Source organism: Nicotiana sylvestris, chromosome 6 (assembly GCF_000393655.2).
Source record: "Nicotiana sylvestris chromosome 6, ASM39365v2, whole genome shotgun sequence".
In the NCBI taxonomy this organism is placed as follows: domain Eukaryota; kingdom Viridiplantae; phylum Streptophyta; class Magnoliopsida; order Solanales; family Solanaceae; genus Nicotiana; species Nicotiana sylvestris.
In genome coordinates, this window is record NC_091062.1 from 130565393 (window position 1) to 130579415 (window position 14023).

Genomic DNA, 14023 nt, shown 5'->3' on the forward strand with positions numbered 1-14023 from the left:
TCGACCTCGATCGAACGACGACGGGTTACTCTTTCGATAAGTTCGAAATAACACCCTGTAAGGCCAGGGGCCTTCGCCAAAAAGAAGAGTCCGACCTCGATCAAACGACGATGGATTACTATTTCATTAAGTTCGAAATAACACCCTTTAAGGCCAAGGGCCTTAGCAAAAAAGAAGAGTTCAACCTCTATCGAACGACGACGGGTGACTATTTGGATAAGTTCGAAATAACACCCTTTAAGGCCTGGAGGCCTTCGCTAAAAAGAAGAGTTCGACCTCGATCATACGACGACGGGTTACTATTTCGATAAGTTCGAAATAACACCCTTTAAGGCCAGGAGCCTTCGCCAAAAAGAAGAGTTCGACCTCGATCGAACGACGACGGGTTACTATTTCGATAAGTTCGAAATAACACCCTTTAAGGCTAGAGGCCTTCGCCAAAAAGAAGAGTTCGACCTCGATCGAACGACGACGGGTTACTATTTCGATAAGTTCGAAATAACACCCTTTAAGTCCAGAGGCCTACGCCAAAAAGAAGAGTTCCACCTCGATCATACGACGACGGGTTACTATTTCGATAAGTTTGAAATAACAGATTTTAAGGCCAAGGGCCTTCGCCAAAAAGAAGAGTTCGACCTCGATCGAACGACGATGGATAACTATTTTCGATATGTTCGAAATAACACCCTTTAAGGCCAAGGGCCTTCGCAAAAAAGAATAGTTCAACCTCTATCATATGACGACGGGTTACTATTTCGATAAGTTCGAAATAACACCCTTTAAGGCCAGGGGCCTTCGCCAAAAAGAAGAGTTCGACCTCGATCGAACGACGACGGGTTACTCTTTCGATAAGTTCGAAATAACACCCTGTAAGGCCAGGGGCCTTCGCCAAAAAGAAGAGTCCGACCTCGATCAAACGACGATGGATTACTATTTCATTAAGTTCGAAATAACACCCTTTAAGGCCAAGGGCCTTAGCAAAAAAGAAGAGTTCAACCTCTATCGAACGACGACGGGTGACTATTTGGATAAGTTCGAAATAACACCCTTTAAGGCCTGAGGCCTTCGCTAAAAAGAAGAGTTCGACCTCGATCATACGACGACGGGTTACTATTTCGATAAGTTCGAAATAACACCCTTTAAGGCCAGGAGCCTTCGCCAAAAAGAAGAGTTCGACCTCGATCGAACGACGACGGGTTACTATTTCGATAAGTTCGAAATAACACCCTTTAAGGCTAGAGGCCTTCGCCAAAAAGAAGAGTTCGACCTCGATCGAACGACGACAGGTTACTATTTTGATAAGTTTGAAATAACACATTTTAAGGCCAAGGGCCTTCGCCAAAAAGAAGAGTTCGACCTCGATCGAACGACGATGGATTACTATTTTGATATGTTCGAAATAACACTTTTTAAGGCCAAGGGCCTTCGCAAAAAAGAAGAGTTCAACCTCTATCATACGACGACGGGTTACTATTTCGATAAGTTCGAAATAACACCCTTTAAGGCCAGGGGCCTTCGCCAAAAAGAAGAGTTCGACCTCGATCGAACGACGACGGGTTACTCTTTCGATAAGTTCGAAATAACACCCTGTAAGGCCAGGGGCCTTCGCCAAAAAGAAGAGTCCGACCTCGATCAAACGACGATGGATTACTATTTCATTAAGTTCGAAATAACACCCTTTAAGGCCAAGGGCCTTAGCAAAAAAGAAGAGTTCAACCTCTATCGAACGACGACGGGTGACTATTTGGATAAGTTCGAAATAACACCCTTTAAGGCCTGAGGCCTTCGCTAAAAAGAAGAGTTCGACCTCGATCATACGACGACGGGTTACTATTTCGATAAGTTCGAAATAACACCCTTTAAGGCCAGGAGCCTTCGCCAAAAAGAAGAGTTCGACCTCGATCGAACGACGACGGGTTACTATTTCGATAAGTTCGAAATAACACCCTTTAAGGCTAGAGGCCTTCGCCAAAAAGAAGAGTTCGACCTCGATCGAACGACGACGGGTTACTATTTCGATAAGTTCGAAATAACACCCTTTAAGTCCAGAGGCCTATGCCAAAAAGAAGAGTTTCACCTCGATCATACGACGACGGGTTACTATTTCATTAAGTTCGAAATAACACCCTTTAAGGCCAAGGGCCTTAGCAAAAAAGAAGAGTTCAACCTCTATCGAACGACGACGGGTGACTATTTGGATAAGTTCGAAATAACACCCTTTAAGGCCTGAGGCCTTCGCCAAAAAGAAGAGTTCCACCTCGATCATACGACGACGGGTTACTATTTCGATAAGTTTGAAATAATAGATTTTAAGGCGAAGGGCCTTCGCCAAAAAGAAGAGTTCGACCTCGATCGAACGACGATGGATTACTATTTTGATATGTTCGAAATAACACTTTTTAAGGCCAAGGGCCTTCGCAAAAAGAAGAGTTCAACCTCTATCATACGACGACGGGTTACTATTTCGATAAGTTCGAAATAACACCCTTTAAGGCCAGGGGCCTTCGCCAAAAAGAAGAGTTCGACCTCGATCGAACGACGACGGGTTACTATTTCGATAAGTTCGAAATAACACCCTTTAAGGCTAGAGGCCTTCGCCAAAAAGAAGAGTTCGACCTCGATCGAACGACGACAGGTTACTATTTTGATAAGTTTGAAATAACACATTTTAAGGCCAAGGGCCTTCGCCAAAAAGAAGAGTTCGACCTCGATCGAACGACGATGGATTACTATTTTGATATGTTCGAAATAACACTTTTTAAGGCCAAGGGCCTTTCGCAAAAAAGAAGAGTTCAACCTCTATCATACGACGACGGGTTACTATTTCGATAAGTTCGAAATAACACCCTTTAAGGCCAGGGGCCTTCGCCAAAAAGAAGAGTTCGACCTCGATCGAACGACGACGGGTTACTCTTTCGATAAGTTCGAAATAACACCCTGTAAGGCCAGGGGCCTTCGCCAAAAAGAAGAGTCCGACCTCGATCAAACGACGATGGATTACTATTTCATTAAGTTCGAAATAACACCCTTTAAGGCCAAGGGCCTTAGCAAAAAAGAAGAGTTCAACCTCTATCGAACGACGACGGGTGACTATTTGGATAAGTTCGAAATAACACCCTTTAAGGCCTGAGGCCTTCGCTAAAAAGAAGAGTTCGACCTCGATCATACGACGACGGGTTACTATTTCGATAAGTTCGAAATAACACCCTTTAAGGCCAGGAGCCTTCGCCAAAAAGAAGAGTTCGACCTCGATCGAACGACGACGGGTTACTATTTCGATAAGTTCGAAATAACACCCTTTAAGGCTAGAGGCCTTCGCCAAAAAGAAGAGTTCGACCTCGATCGAACGACGATGGGTTACTATTTTGATAAGTTTGAAATAACACCTTTAAAGGCTAGGGGCCTTCGCCAAAAAGAAGAGTTTGACCTCGATCGAACGACGACGGGTTACTATTTCGATAAGTTTGAAATAACAGATTTTAAGGCCAAGGGCCTTCGCCAAAAAGAAGAGTTCGACCTCGATCGAACGACGATGGATTACTATTTCGATATGTTCGAAATAACACCCTTTAAGGCCAAGGGCCTTCGCAAAAAAGAAGAGTTCAACCTCTATCATATGACGACGGGTTACTATTTCGATAAGTTCGAAATAACACCCTTTAAGGCCAGGGGCCTTCGCCAAAAAGAAGAGTTCGACCTCGATTGAACGACGACGGGTTACTATTTTGATAAGTTCGAAATAACACCCTTTAAGGCCAGGGGCTTTCGCCAAAAAGAAGAGTTCGACCTCGATCGAACGACAATGGATTACTATTTCGATAAGTTCTAAATAACACCCATTAAGGCCAAGGGCCTTCGCAAAAAAAGAAGAGTTCAACCTCTATCGAACGACGACGGGTGACTATTTCGATAAGTTCGAAATAACACCCTTTAAGGCCAAGGTCCTTCGCCAAAAAGAAGAGTTCGACCTCGATCGAACGACGATGGATTACTATTTTGATATGTTCGAAATAACACTTTTTAAGGCCAAGGGCCTTCGCAAAAAAGAAGAGTTCAACCTCTATCATACGACGACGGGTTACTATTTCGATAAGTTCGAAATAACACCCTTTAAGGCCAGGGGCCTTCGCCAAAAAGAAGAGTTCGACCTCGATCGAACGACGACGGTTTACTCTTTCGATAAGTTCGAAATAACACCCTCTAAGGCCGGGGGCCTTCGCCAAAAAGAAGAGTCCGACCTCGATCAAACGACGATGGATTACTATTTCATTAAGTTCGAAATAACACCCTTTAAGGCCAAGGGCCTTAGCAAAAAAGAAGAGTTCAACCTCTATCGAACGACGACGGGTGACTATTTGGATAAGTTCGGAATAACACCCTTTAAGGCAAGAGGCCTTCGCTAAAAAGAAGAGTTCGACCTCGATCATACGACGACGGGTTACTATTTCGATAAGTTCGAAATAACACCCTTTAAGGCCAGGAGCCTTCGCCAAAAAGAAGAGTTCGACCTCGATCGAACGACGACGGGTTACTATTTCGATAAGTTCGAAATAACACCCTTTAAGGCTAGAGGCCTTCGCCAAAAAGAAGAGTTCGACCTCGATCGAACGACGACGGGTTACTATTTCGATAAGTTCGAAATAACACCCTTTAAGTCCAGAGGCCTACGCCAAAAAGAAGAGTTCCACCTCGATCATACGACGACGGGTTACTCTTTCGATAAGTTTGAAATAACAGATTTTAATGCCAAGGGCCTTCGGCAAAAAGAAGAGTTCGACCTCGATCGAACGACGATGGATAACTATTTCGATATGTTCGAAATAACACCCTTTAAGGCCAAGGGCCTTCGCAAAAAATAATAGTTCAACCTCTATCATATGACGACGGGTTACTATTTCGATAAGTTCGAAATAACACCCTTTAAGGCCAGAGGCCTTCGCCAAAAACAAGAGTTCGACCTCGATCGAACGACGACGGGTTACTATTTTGATAAGTTCGAAATAACACCCTTTAAGGCCAGAGGCCTACGCCAAAAAGAAGAGTTTGACCTCTATTGAACGACGATAGGTTACTATTTTGATAAGTTTGAAATAACACATTTTAAGGCCAAGGGCCTTCGCCAAAAAGAAGAGTTTGACCTCTATTGAACGACGACAGGTTACTATTTTGATAAGTTTGAAATAACACATTTTAAGGCCAAGGGCCTTCGCCAAAAAGAAGAGTTCGACCTCGATCGAACGACGATGGATTACTATTTTGATATGTTCGAAATAACACTTTTTAAGGCCAAGGGCCTTCGCAAAAAGAAGAGTTCAACCTCTATCATACGACGACGGGTTACTATTTCGATAAGTTCGAAATAACACCCTTTAAGGCCAGGGGCCTTCGCCAAAAAGAAGAGTTCGACCTCGATCGAACGACGACGGGTTACTCTTTCGATAAGTTCGAAATAACACCCTGTAAGGCCAGGTGCCTTCTCCAAAAAGAAGAGTCCGACCTCGATCAAACGACGATGGATTACTATTTCATTAAGTTCGAAATAACACCCTTTAAGGCCAAGGGCCTTAGCAAAAAAGAAGAGTTCAACCTCTATCTAACGACGACGGGTGACTATTTGGATAAGTTCGAAATAACACCCTTTAAGGCCTGAGGCCTTCGCTAAAAAGAAGAGTTCTACCTCGATCATACGACGACGGGTTACTATTTCGATAAGTTCGAAATAACACCCTTTAAGGCCAGGAGCCTTCGCCAAAAATTAGAGTTCGACCTCGATCGAACGACGACGGGTTACTATTTCGATAAGTTCGAAATAACACCCTTTAAGGCTAGAGGCCTTCGCCAAAAGAAGAGTTCGACCTCGATCGAACGACGACGGGTTACTCTTTCGATAAGTTCGAAATAACACCCTGTAAGGCCAGGGGCCTTCGCCAAAAAGAAGAGTCCGACCTCGATCAAACGACGATGGATTACTATTTCATTAAGTTCGAAATAACACCCTTTAAGGCCAACGGCCTTAGCAAAAAAGAAGAGTTCAACCTCTATCGAACGACAATGGGTGACTATTTGGATAAGTTCGAAATAACACCCTTTAAGGCCTGAGGCCTTCGCTAAAAAGAAGAGTTCTACCTCGATCATACGACGACGGGTTACTATTTCGATAAGTTCGAAATAACACCCTTTAAGGCCAGGAGCCTTCGCCAAAAATTAGAGTTCGACCTCGATCGAACGACGACGGGTTACTATTTCGATAAGTTCGAAATAACACCCTTTAAGGCTAGAGGCCTTCGCCAAAAAGAAGAGTTCGACCTCGATCGAACGACAACAGGTTACTATTTCGATAAGTTCGAAATAACACCCTTTAAGTCCAGAGGCCTACGCCAAAAAGAAGAGTTCCACCTCGATCATACGACGACGGGTTACTCTTTCGATAAGTTTGAAATAACAGATTTTAAGGCCAAGGGCCTTCGCCAAAAAGAAGAGTTCGACCTCGATCGAACGACGATGGATAACTATTTCGATATGTTCGAAATAACACCCTTTAAGGCCAAGGGCCTTCGCAAAAAAGAATAGTTCAACCTCTATCATATGACGACGGGTTACTATTTCGATAAGTTCGAAATAACACCCTTTAAGGCCAGAGGCCTTCGCCAAAAACAAGAGTTCGACCTCGATCGAACGACGACGGGTTACTATTTTGATAAGTTCGAAATAACACCCTTTAAGGCCAGAGGCCTACGCCAAAAAGAAGAGTTTGACCTCTATTGAACGACGATAGGTTACTATTTTGATAAGTTTGAAATAACACATTTTAAGGCCAAGGGCCTTCGCCAAAAAGAAGAGTTTGACCTCTATTGAACGACGACAGGTTACTATTTTGATAAGTTTGAAATAACACATTTTAAGGCCAAGGGCCTTCGCCAAAAAGAAGAGTTCGACCTCGATCGAACGACGATGGATTACTATTTTGATATGTTCGAAATAACACTTTTTAAGGCCAAGGGCCTTCGCAAAAAAGAAGAGTTCAACCTCTATCATACGACGACGGGTTACTATTTCGATAAGTTCGAAATAACACCCTTTAAGGCCAGGGGCCTTCGCCAAAAAGAAGAGTTCGACCTCGATCGAACGACGACGGGTTACTCTTTCGATAAGTTCGAAATAACACCCTGTAAGGCCAGGTGCCTTCTCCAAAAAGAAGAGTCCGACCTCGATCAAACGACGATGGATTACTATTTCATTAAGTTCGAAATAACACCCTTTAAGGCCAAGGGCCTTAGCAAAAAAGAAGAGTTCAACCTCTATCTAACGACGACGGGTGACTATTTGGATAAGTTCGAAATAACACCCTTTAAGGCCTGAGGCCTTCGCTAAAAAGAAGAGTTCTACCTCGATCATACGACGACGGGTTACTATTTCGATAAGTTCGAAATAACACCCTTTAAGGCCAGGAGCCTTCGCCAAAAATTAGAGTTCGACCTCGATCGAACGACGACGGGTTACTATTTCGATAAGTTCGAAATAACACCCTTTAAGGCTAGAGGCCTTCGCCAAAAGAAGAGTTCGACCTCGATCGAACGACGACGGGTTACTCTTTCGATAAGTTCGAAATAACACCCTGTAAGGCCAGGGGCCTTCGCCAAAAAGAAGAGTCCGACCTCGATCAAACGACGATGGATTACTATTTCATTAAGTTCGAAATAACACCCTTTAAGGCCAACGGCCTTAGCAAAAAAGAAGAGTTCAACCTCTATCGAACGACAATGGGTGACTATTTGGATAAGTTCGAAATAACACCCTTTAAGGCCTGAGGCCTTCGCTAAAAAGAAGAGTTCTACCTCGATCATACGACGACGGGTTACTATTTCGATAAGTTCGAAATAACACCCTTTAAGGCCAGGAGCCTTCGCCAAAAATTAGAGTTCGACCTCGATCGAACGACGACGGGTTACTATTTCGATAAGTTCGAAATAACACCCTTTAAGGCTAGAGGCCTTCGCCAAAAAGAAGAGTTCGACCTCGATCGAACGACAACAGGTTACTATTTCGATAAGTTCGAAATAACACCCTTTAAGTCCAGAGGCCTACGCCAAAAAGAAGAGTTCCACCTCGATCATACGACGACGGGTTACTATTTCGATAAGTTTGAAATAACAGATTTTAAGGCCAAGGGCCTTCGCCAAAAAGAAGAGTTCGACCTCGATCGAACGACGATGGATAACTATTTCGATATGTTCGAAATAACACCCTTTAAGGCCAAGGGCCTTCGCAAAAAAGAATAGTTCAACCTCTATCATATGACGACGGGTTACTATTTCGATAAGTTCGAAATAACACCCTTTAAGGCCAGAGGCCTTCGCCAAAAACAAGAGTTCGACCTCGATCGAACGACGACGGGTTACTATTTTGATAAGTTCGAAATAACACCCTTTAAGGCCAGAGGCCTACGCCAAAAAGAAGAGTTTGACCTCTATTGAACGACGACAGGTTACTATTTTGATAAGTTTGAAATAACACATTTTAAGGCCAAGGGCCTTCGCCAAAAAGAAGAGTTAGACCTCCATTGAACGACGACAGGTTACTATTTTGATAAGTTTGAAATAACACATTTTAAGGCCAAGGGCCTTCGCCAAAAAGAAGAGTTCGACCTCGATCGAACGACGATGGATTACTATTTTGATATGTTCGAAATAACACTTTTTAAGGCCAAGGGCCTTCGCAAAAAGAAGAGTTCAACCTCTATCATACGACGACGGGTTACTATTTCGATAAGTTCGAAATAACACCCTTTAAGGCCAGGGGCCTTCGCCAAAAAGAAGAGTTCCACCTCGATCGAACGACGACGGGTTACTCTTTCGATAAGTTCGAAATAACACCCTGTAAGGCCAGGGGCCTTCGCCAAAAAGAAGAGTCCGACCTCGATCAAATGACGATGGATTACTATTTCATTAAGTTCGAAATAACACCCTTTAAGGCCAAGGGCCTTAGCAAAAAAGAAGAGTTCAACCTCTATCGAACGACGACGGGTGACTATTTGGATAAGTTCGAAATAACACCCTTTAAGGCCTGAGGCCTTCGCTAAAAAGAAGAGTTCGACCTCGATCATACGACGACGGGTTACTATTTCGATAAGTTCGAAATAACACCCTTTAAGGCCAGGAGCCTTCGCCAAAAAGAAGAGTTCGACCTCGATCGAACGACGACGGGTTACTATTTCGATAAGTTCGAAATAACACCCTTTAAGGCTAGAGGCCTTCGCCAAAAAGAAGAGTTCGACCTCGATCGAACGACGACGGGTTACTATTTCGATAAGTTCGAAATAACACCCTTTAAGTCCAGAGGCCTATGCCAAAAAGAAGAGTTCCACCTCGATCATACGACGACGGGTTACTATTTCGATAAGTTTGAAATAACAGATTTTAAGGCCAAGGGCCTTCGCCAAAAAGAAGAGTTCGACCTCGATCGAACGACGATGGATAACTATTTCGATATGTTCGAAATAACACCCTTTAAGGCCAAGGGCCTTTGCAAAAAAGAATAGTTCAACCTCTATCATATGACGAAGGGTTACTATTTCGATAAGTTCGAAATAACACCCTTTAAGGCCAGGGGCCTTCGCCAAAAAGAAGAGTTCAACCTCGATCGAACGACGACGGGTTACTATTTCGATAAGTTCGAAATAACACCCTTTAAGGCCAGGGGCTTTCGCCAAAAAGAAGAGTTCGACCTCGATCGAACGACAATGGATTACTATTTCGATAAGTTCTAAATAACACCCTTTAAGGCCAGGGGCCTTCGCCAAAAAGAAGAGTTCGACCTCGATCGAACGACGACGGGTTACTCTTTCGATAAGTTCGAAATAACACCCTGTAAGGCCAGGGGCCTTCGCAAAAAAGAAGAGTTCGACCTCGATCGAACGACGATGGATTACTATTTCATTAAGTTCGAAATAACACCCTTTAAGGCCAAGGGCCTTAGAAAAAAAGAAGAGTTCAACCTCTATCGAACGACGACGGGTGACTATTTGGATAAGTTCGAAATAACACCCTTTAAGGCCAGGGGCCTTCGCCAAAAAGAAGAGTTCGACCTCGATCGAACGACGACGGGTTACTCTTTCGATAAGTTCGAAATAACACCCTGTAAGGCCAGGGGCCTTCGCCAAAAAGAAGAGTGCGACCTCGATCAAACGACGATGGATTACTATTTCATTAAGTTCGAAATAACACCCTTTAAGGCCAAGGGCCTTAGCAAAAAAGAAGAGTTCAACCTCTATCGAACGACGACGGGTGACTATTTGGATAAGTTCGAAATAACACCCTTTAAGGCCTGAGGCCTTCGCTAAAAAGAAGAGTTCGACCTCGATCATACGACGACGGGTTACTATTTCGATAAGTTCGAAATAACACCCTTTAAGGCCAGGAGCCTTCGCCAAAAACAAGAGTTCGACCTCGATCGAACGACGACGGGTTACTATTTCGATAAGTTCGAAATAACACCCTTTAAGGCTAGAGGCCTTCGCCAAAAAGAAGAGTTCGACCTCGATCGAACGACGACGGGTTACTATTTCGATAAGTTCGAAATAACACCCTTTAAGTCCAGAGGCCTACGCCAAAAAGAAGAGTTCCACCTCGATCATACGACGACGGGTTACTATTTCGATAAGTTTGAAATAACAGATTTTAAGGCCAAGGGCCTTCGCCAAAAAGAAGAGTTCGACCTCGATCGAACGACGATGGATAACTATTTCGATATGTTCGAAATAACACCCTTTAAGGCCAAGGGCCTTCGCAAAAAAGAGTAGTTCAACCTCTATCATATGACGAAGGGTTACTATTTCGATAAGTTCGAAATAACACCCTTTAAGGCCAGGGGCCTTCGCCAAAAAGAAGAGTTCAACCTCGATCGAATGACGACGGGTTACTATTTCGATAAGTTCGAAATAACACCCTTTAAGGCCAGGGGCTTTCGCCAAAAAGAAGAGTTCGACCTCGATCGAACGACAATGGATTACTATTTCGATAAGTTCTAAATAACACCCATTAAGGCCAAGGGCCTTCGCAAAAAAGAAGAGTTCAACCTCTATCGAACGACGACGGGTGACTATTTCGATAAGTTCGAAATAACACCCTTTAAGGCCAAGGGCCTTCGCAAAAAAGAAGAGTTCGACCTCGATCGAACGACGATGGATTACTATTTTGATATGTTCGAAATAACACTTTTTAAGGCCTGAGGCCTTCGCTAAAAAGAAGAGTTCGACCTCGATCATACGACGACGGGTTACTATTTCGATAAGTTCGAAATAACACCCTTTAAGGCCAGGAGCCTTCGCCAAAAAGAAGAGTTCGACCTCGATCGAACGACGACGGGTTACTATTTCGATAAGTTCGAAATAACACCCTTTAAGGCTAGAGGCCTTCGCCAAAAAGAAGAGTTCGACCTCGATCGAACGACGACGGGTTACTATTTCGATAAGTTCGAAATAACACCCTTTAAGTCCAGAGGCCTACGCCAAAAAGAAGAGTTCCACCTCGATCATACGACGACGGGTTACTATTTCGATAAGTTTGAAATAACAGATTTTAAGGCCAAGGGCCTTCGCCAAAAAGAAGAGTTCGACCTCGATCGAACGACGATGGATAACTATTTCGATATGTTCGAAATAACACCCTTTAAGGCCAAGGGCCTTCGCAAAAAAGAATAGTTCAACCTCTATCATATGACGAAGGGTTACTATTTCGATAAGTTCGAAATAACACCCTTTAAGGCCAGGGGCCTTCGCCAAAAAGAAGAGTTCAACCTCGATCGAACGACGACGGGTTACTATTTCGATAAGTTCGAAATAACACCCTTTAAGGCCAGGGGCTTTCCCCAAAAAGAAGAGTTCGACCTCGATCGAACGACAATGGATTACTATTTCGATAAGTTCTAAATAACACCCATTAAGGCCAAGGGCCTTCGCAAAAAAGAAGAGTTCAACCTCTATCGAACGACGACGGGTGACTATTTCGATAAGTTCGAAATAACACCCTTTAAGGCCAAGGGCCTTCGCAAAAAAGAAGAGTTCGACCTCGATCGAATGACGATGGATTACTATTTTGATATGTTCGAAATAACACTTTTTAAGGCCAAGGGCCTTCGCAAAAAAGAAGAGTTCAACCTCTATCATACGACGACGGGTTACTATTTCGATAAGTTCGAAATAACACCCTTTAAGGCCAGGGGCCTTCGCCAAAAAGAAGAGTTCGACCTCGATCGAACGACGACGGGTTACTCTTTCGATAAGTTCGAAATAACACCCTGTAAGGCCAGGGGCCTTCGCCAAAAAGAAGAGTCCGACCTCGATCAAACGACGATGGATTACTATTTCATTAAGTTCGAAATAACACTTTTTAAGGCCAAGGGCCTTCGCAAAAAAGAAGAGTTCAACCTCTATCATACGACGACGGGTTACTATTTCGATAAGTTCGAAATAACACCCTTTAAGGCCAGGGGCCTTCGCCAAAAAGAAGAGTTCGACCTCGATCGAACGACGACGGGTTACTCTTTCGATAAGTTCGAAATAACACCCTGTAAGGCCAGGGGCCTTCGCCAAAAAGAAGAGTCCGACCTCGATCAAACGACGATGGATTACTATTTCATTAAGTTCGAAATAACACCCTTTAAGGCCAAGGGCCTTAGCAAAAAAGAAGAGTTCAACCTCTATCGAACGACGACGGGTGACTATTTGGATAAGTTCGAAATAACACCCTTTAAGGCCTGAGGCCTTCGCTAAAAAGAAGAGTTCGACCTCGATCATACGACGACGGGTTACTATTTCGATAAGTTCGAAATAACACCCTTTAAGGCCAGGAGCCTTCGCCAAAAAGAAGAGTTCGACCTCGATCGAACGACGACGGGTTACTATTTCGATATCTTCGAAATAACACCCTTTAAGGCCAAGGGCCTTCGCAAAAAAGAAGAGTTCAACCTCTATCATACGACGACGGGTTACTATTTCGATAAGTTCGAAATAACACCCTTTAAGGCCAGGGGCCTTCGCCAAAAAGAAGAGTTCGACCTCGATCGAACGACGACGGGTTACTCTTTCGATAAGTTCGAAATAACACCCTGTAAGGCCAGGGGCCTTCGCCAAAAAGAAGAGTGCGACCTCGATCAAACGACGATGGATTACTATTTCATTAAGTTCGAAATAACACCCTTTAAGGCCAAGGGCCTTCGCAAAAAGAAGAGTTCGACCTCGATCGAACGACAATGGATTACTATTTCGATAAGTTCTAAATAACACCCATTAAGGTCAAGGGCCTTCGCAAAAAAGAAGAGTTCAACCTCTATCGAACGACGACGGGTGACTATTTCGATAAGTTCGAAATAACACCCTTTAAGGCCAAGGGCCTTCGCAAAAAAGAAGAGTTCGACCTCGATCGAACGACGATGGATTACTATTTTGATATGTTCGAAATAACACTTTTTAAGGCCAAGGGCCTTCGCAAAAAAGAAGAGTTCAACCTCTATCATACGACGACGGGTTACTATTTCGATAAGTTCGAAATAACACCCTTTAAGGCCAGGGGCCTTCGCCAAAAAGAAGAGTTCGACCTCGATCGAACGACGACGGGTTACTCTTTCGATAAGTTCGAAATAACACCCTTTAAGGCCTGAGGCCTTCGCCAAAAAGAAGAGTTCGACCTCGATCGAACGACGACGGGTTACTATTTCGATAAGTTCGAAATAACACCCTTTAAGTCCAGAGGCCTACGCCAAAAAGAAGAGTTCCACCTCGATCATACGACGACGGTTTACTATTTCGATAAGTTTGAAATAACAGATTTAATGGCCAAGGGCCTTCGCCAAAAAGAAGAGTTCGACCTCGATCGAACGACGATGGATAACTATTTCGATATGTTCGAAATAACACCCTTTAAGGCCAAGGGACTTCGCAAAAAAGAGTAGTTCAACCTCTATCATATGACGAAGGGTTACTATTTCGATAAGTTCGAAATAACACCCTTTAAGGCCAGGGGCCTTC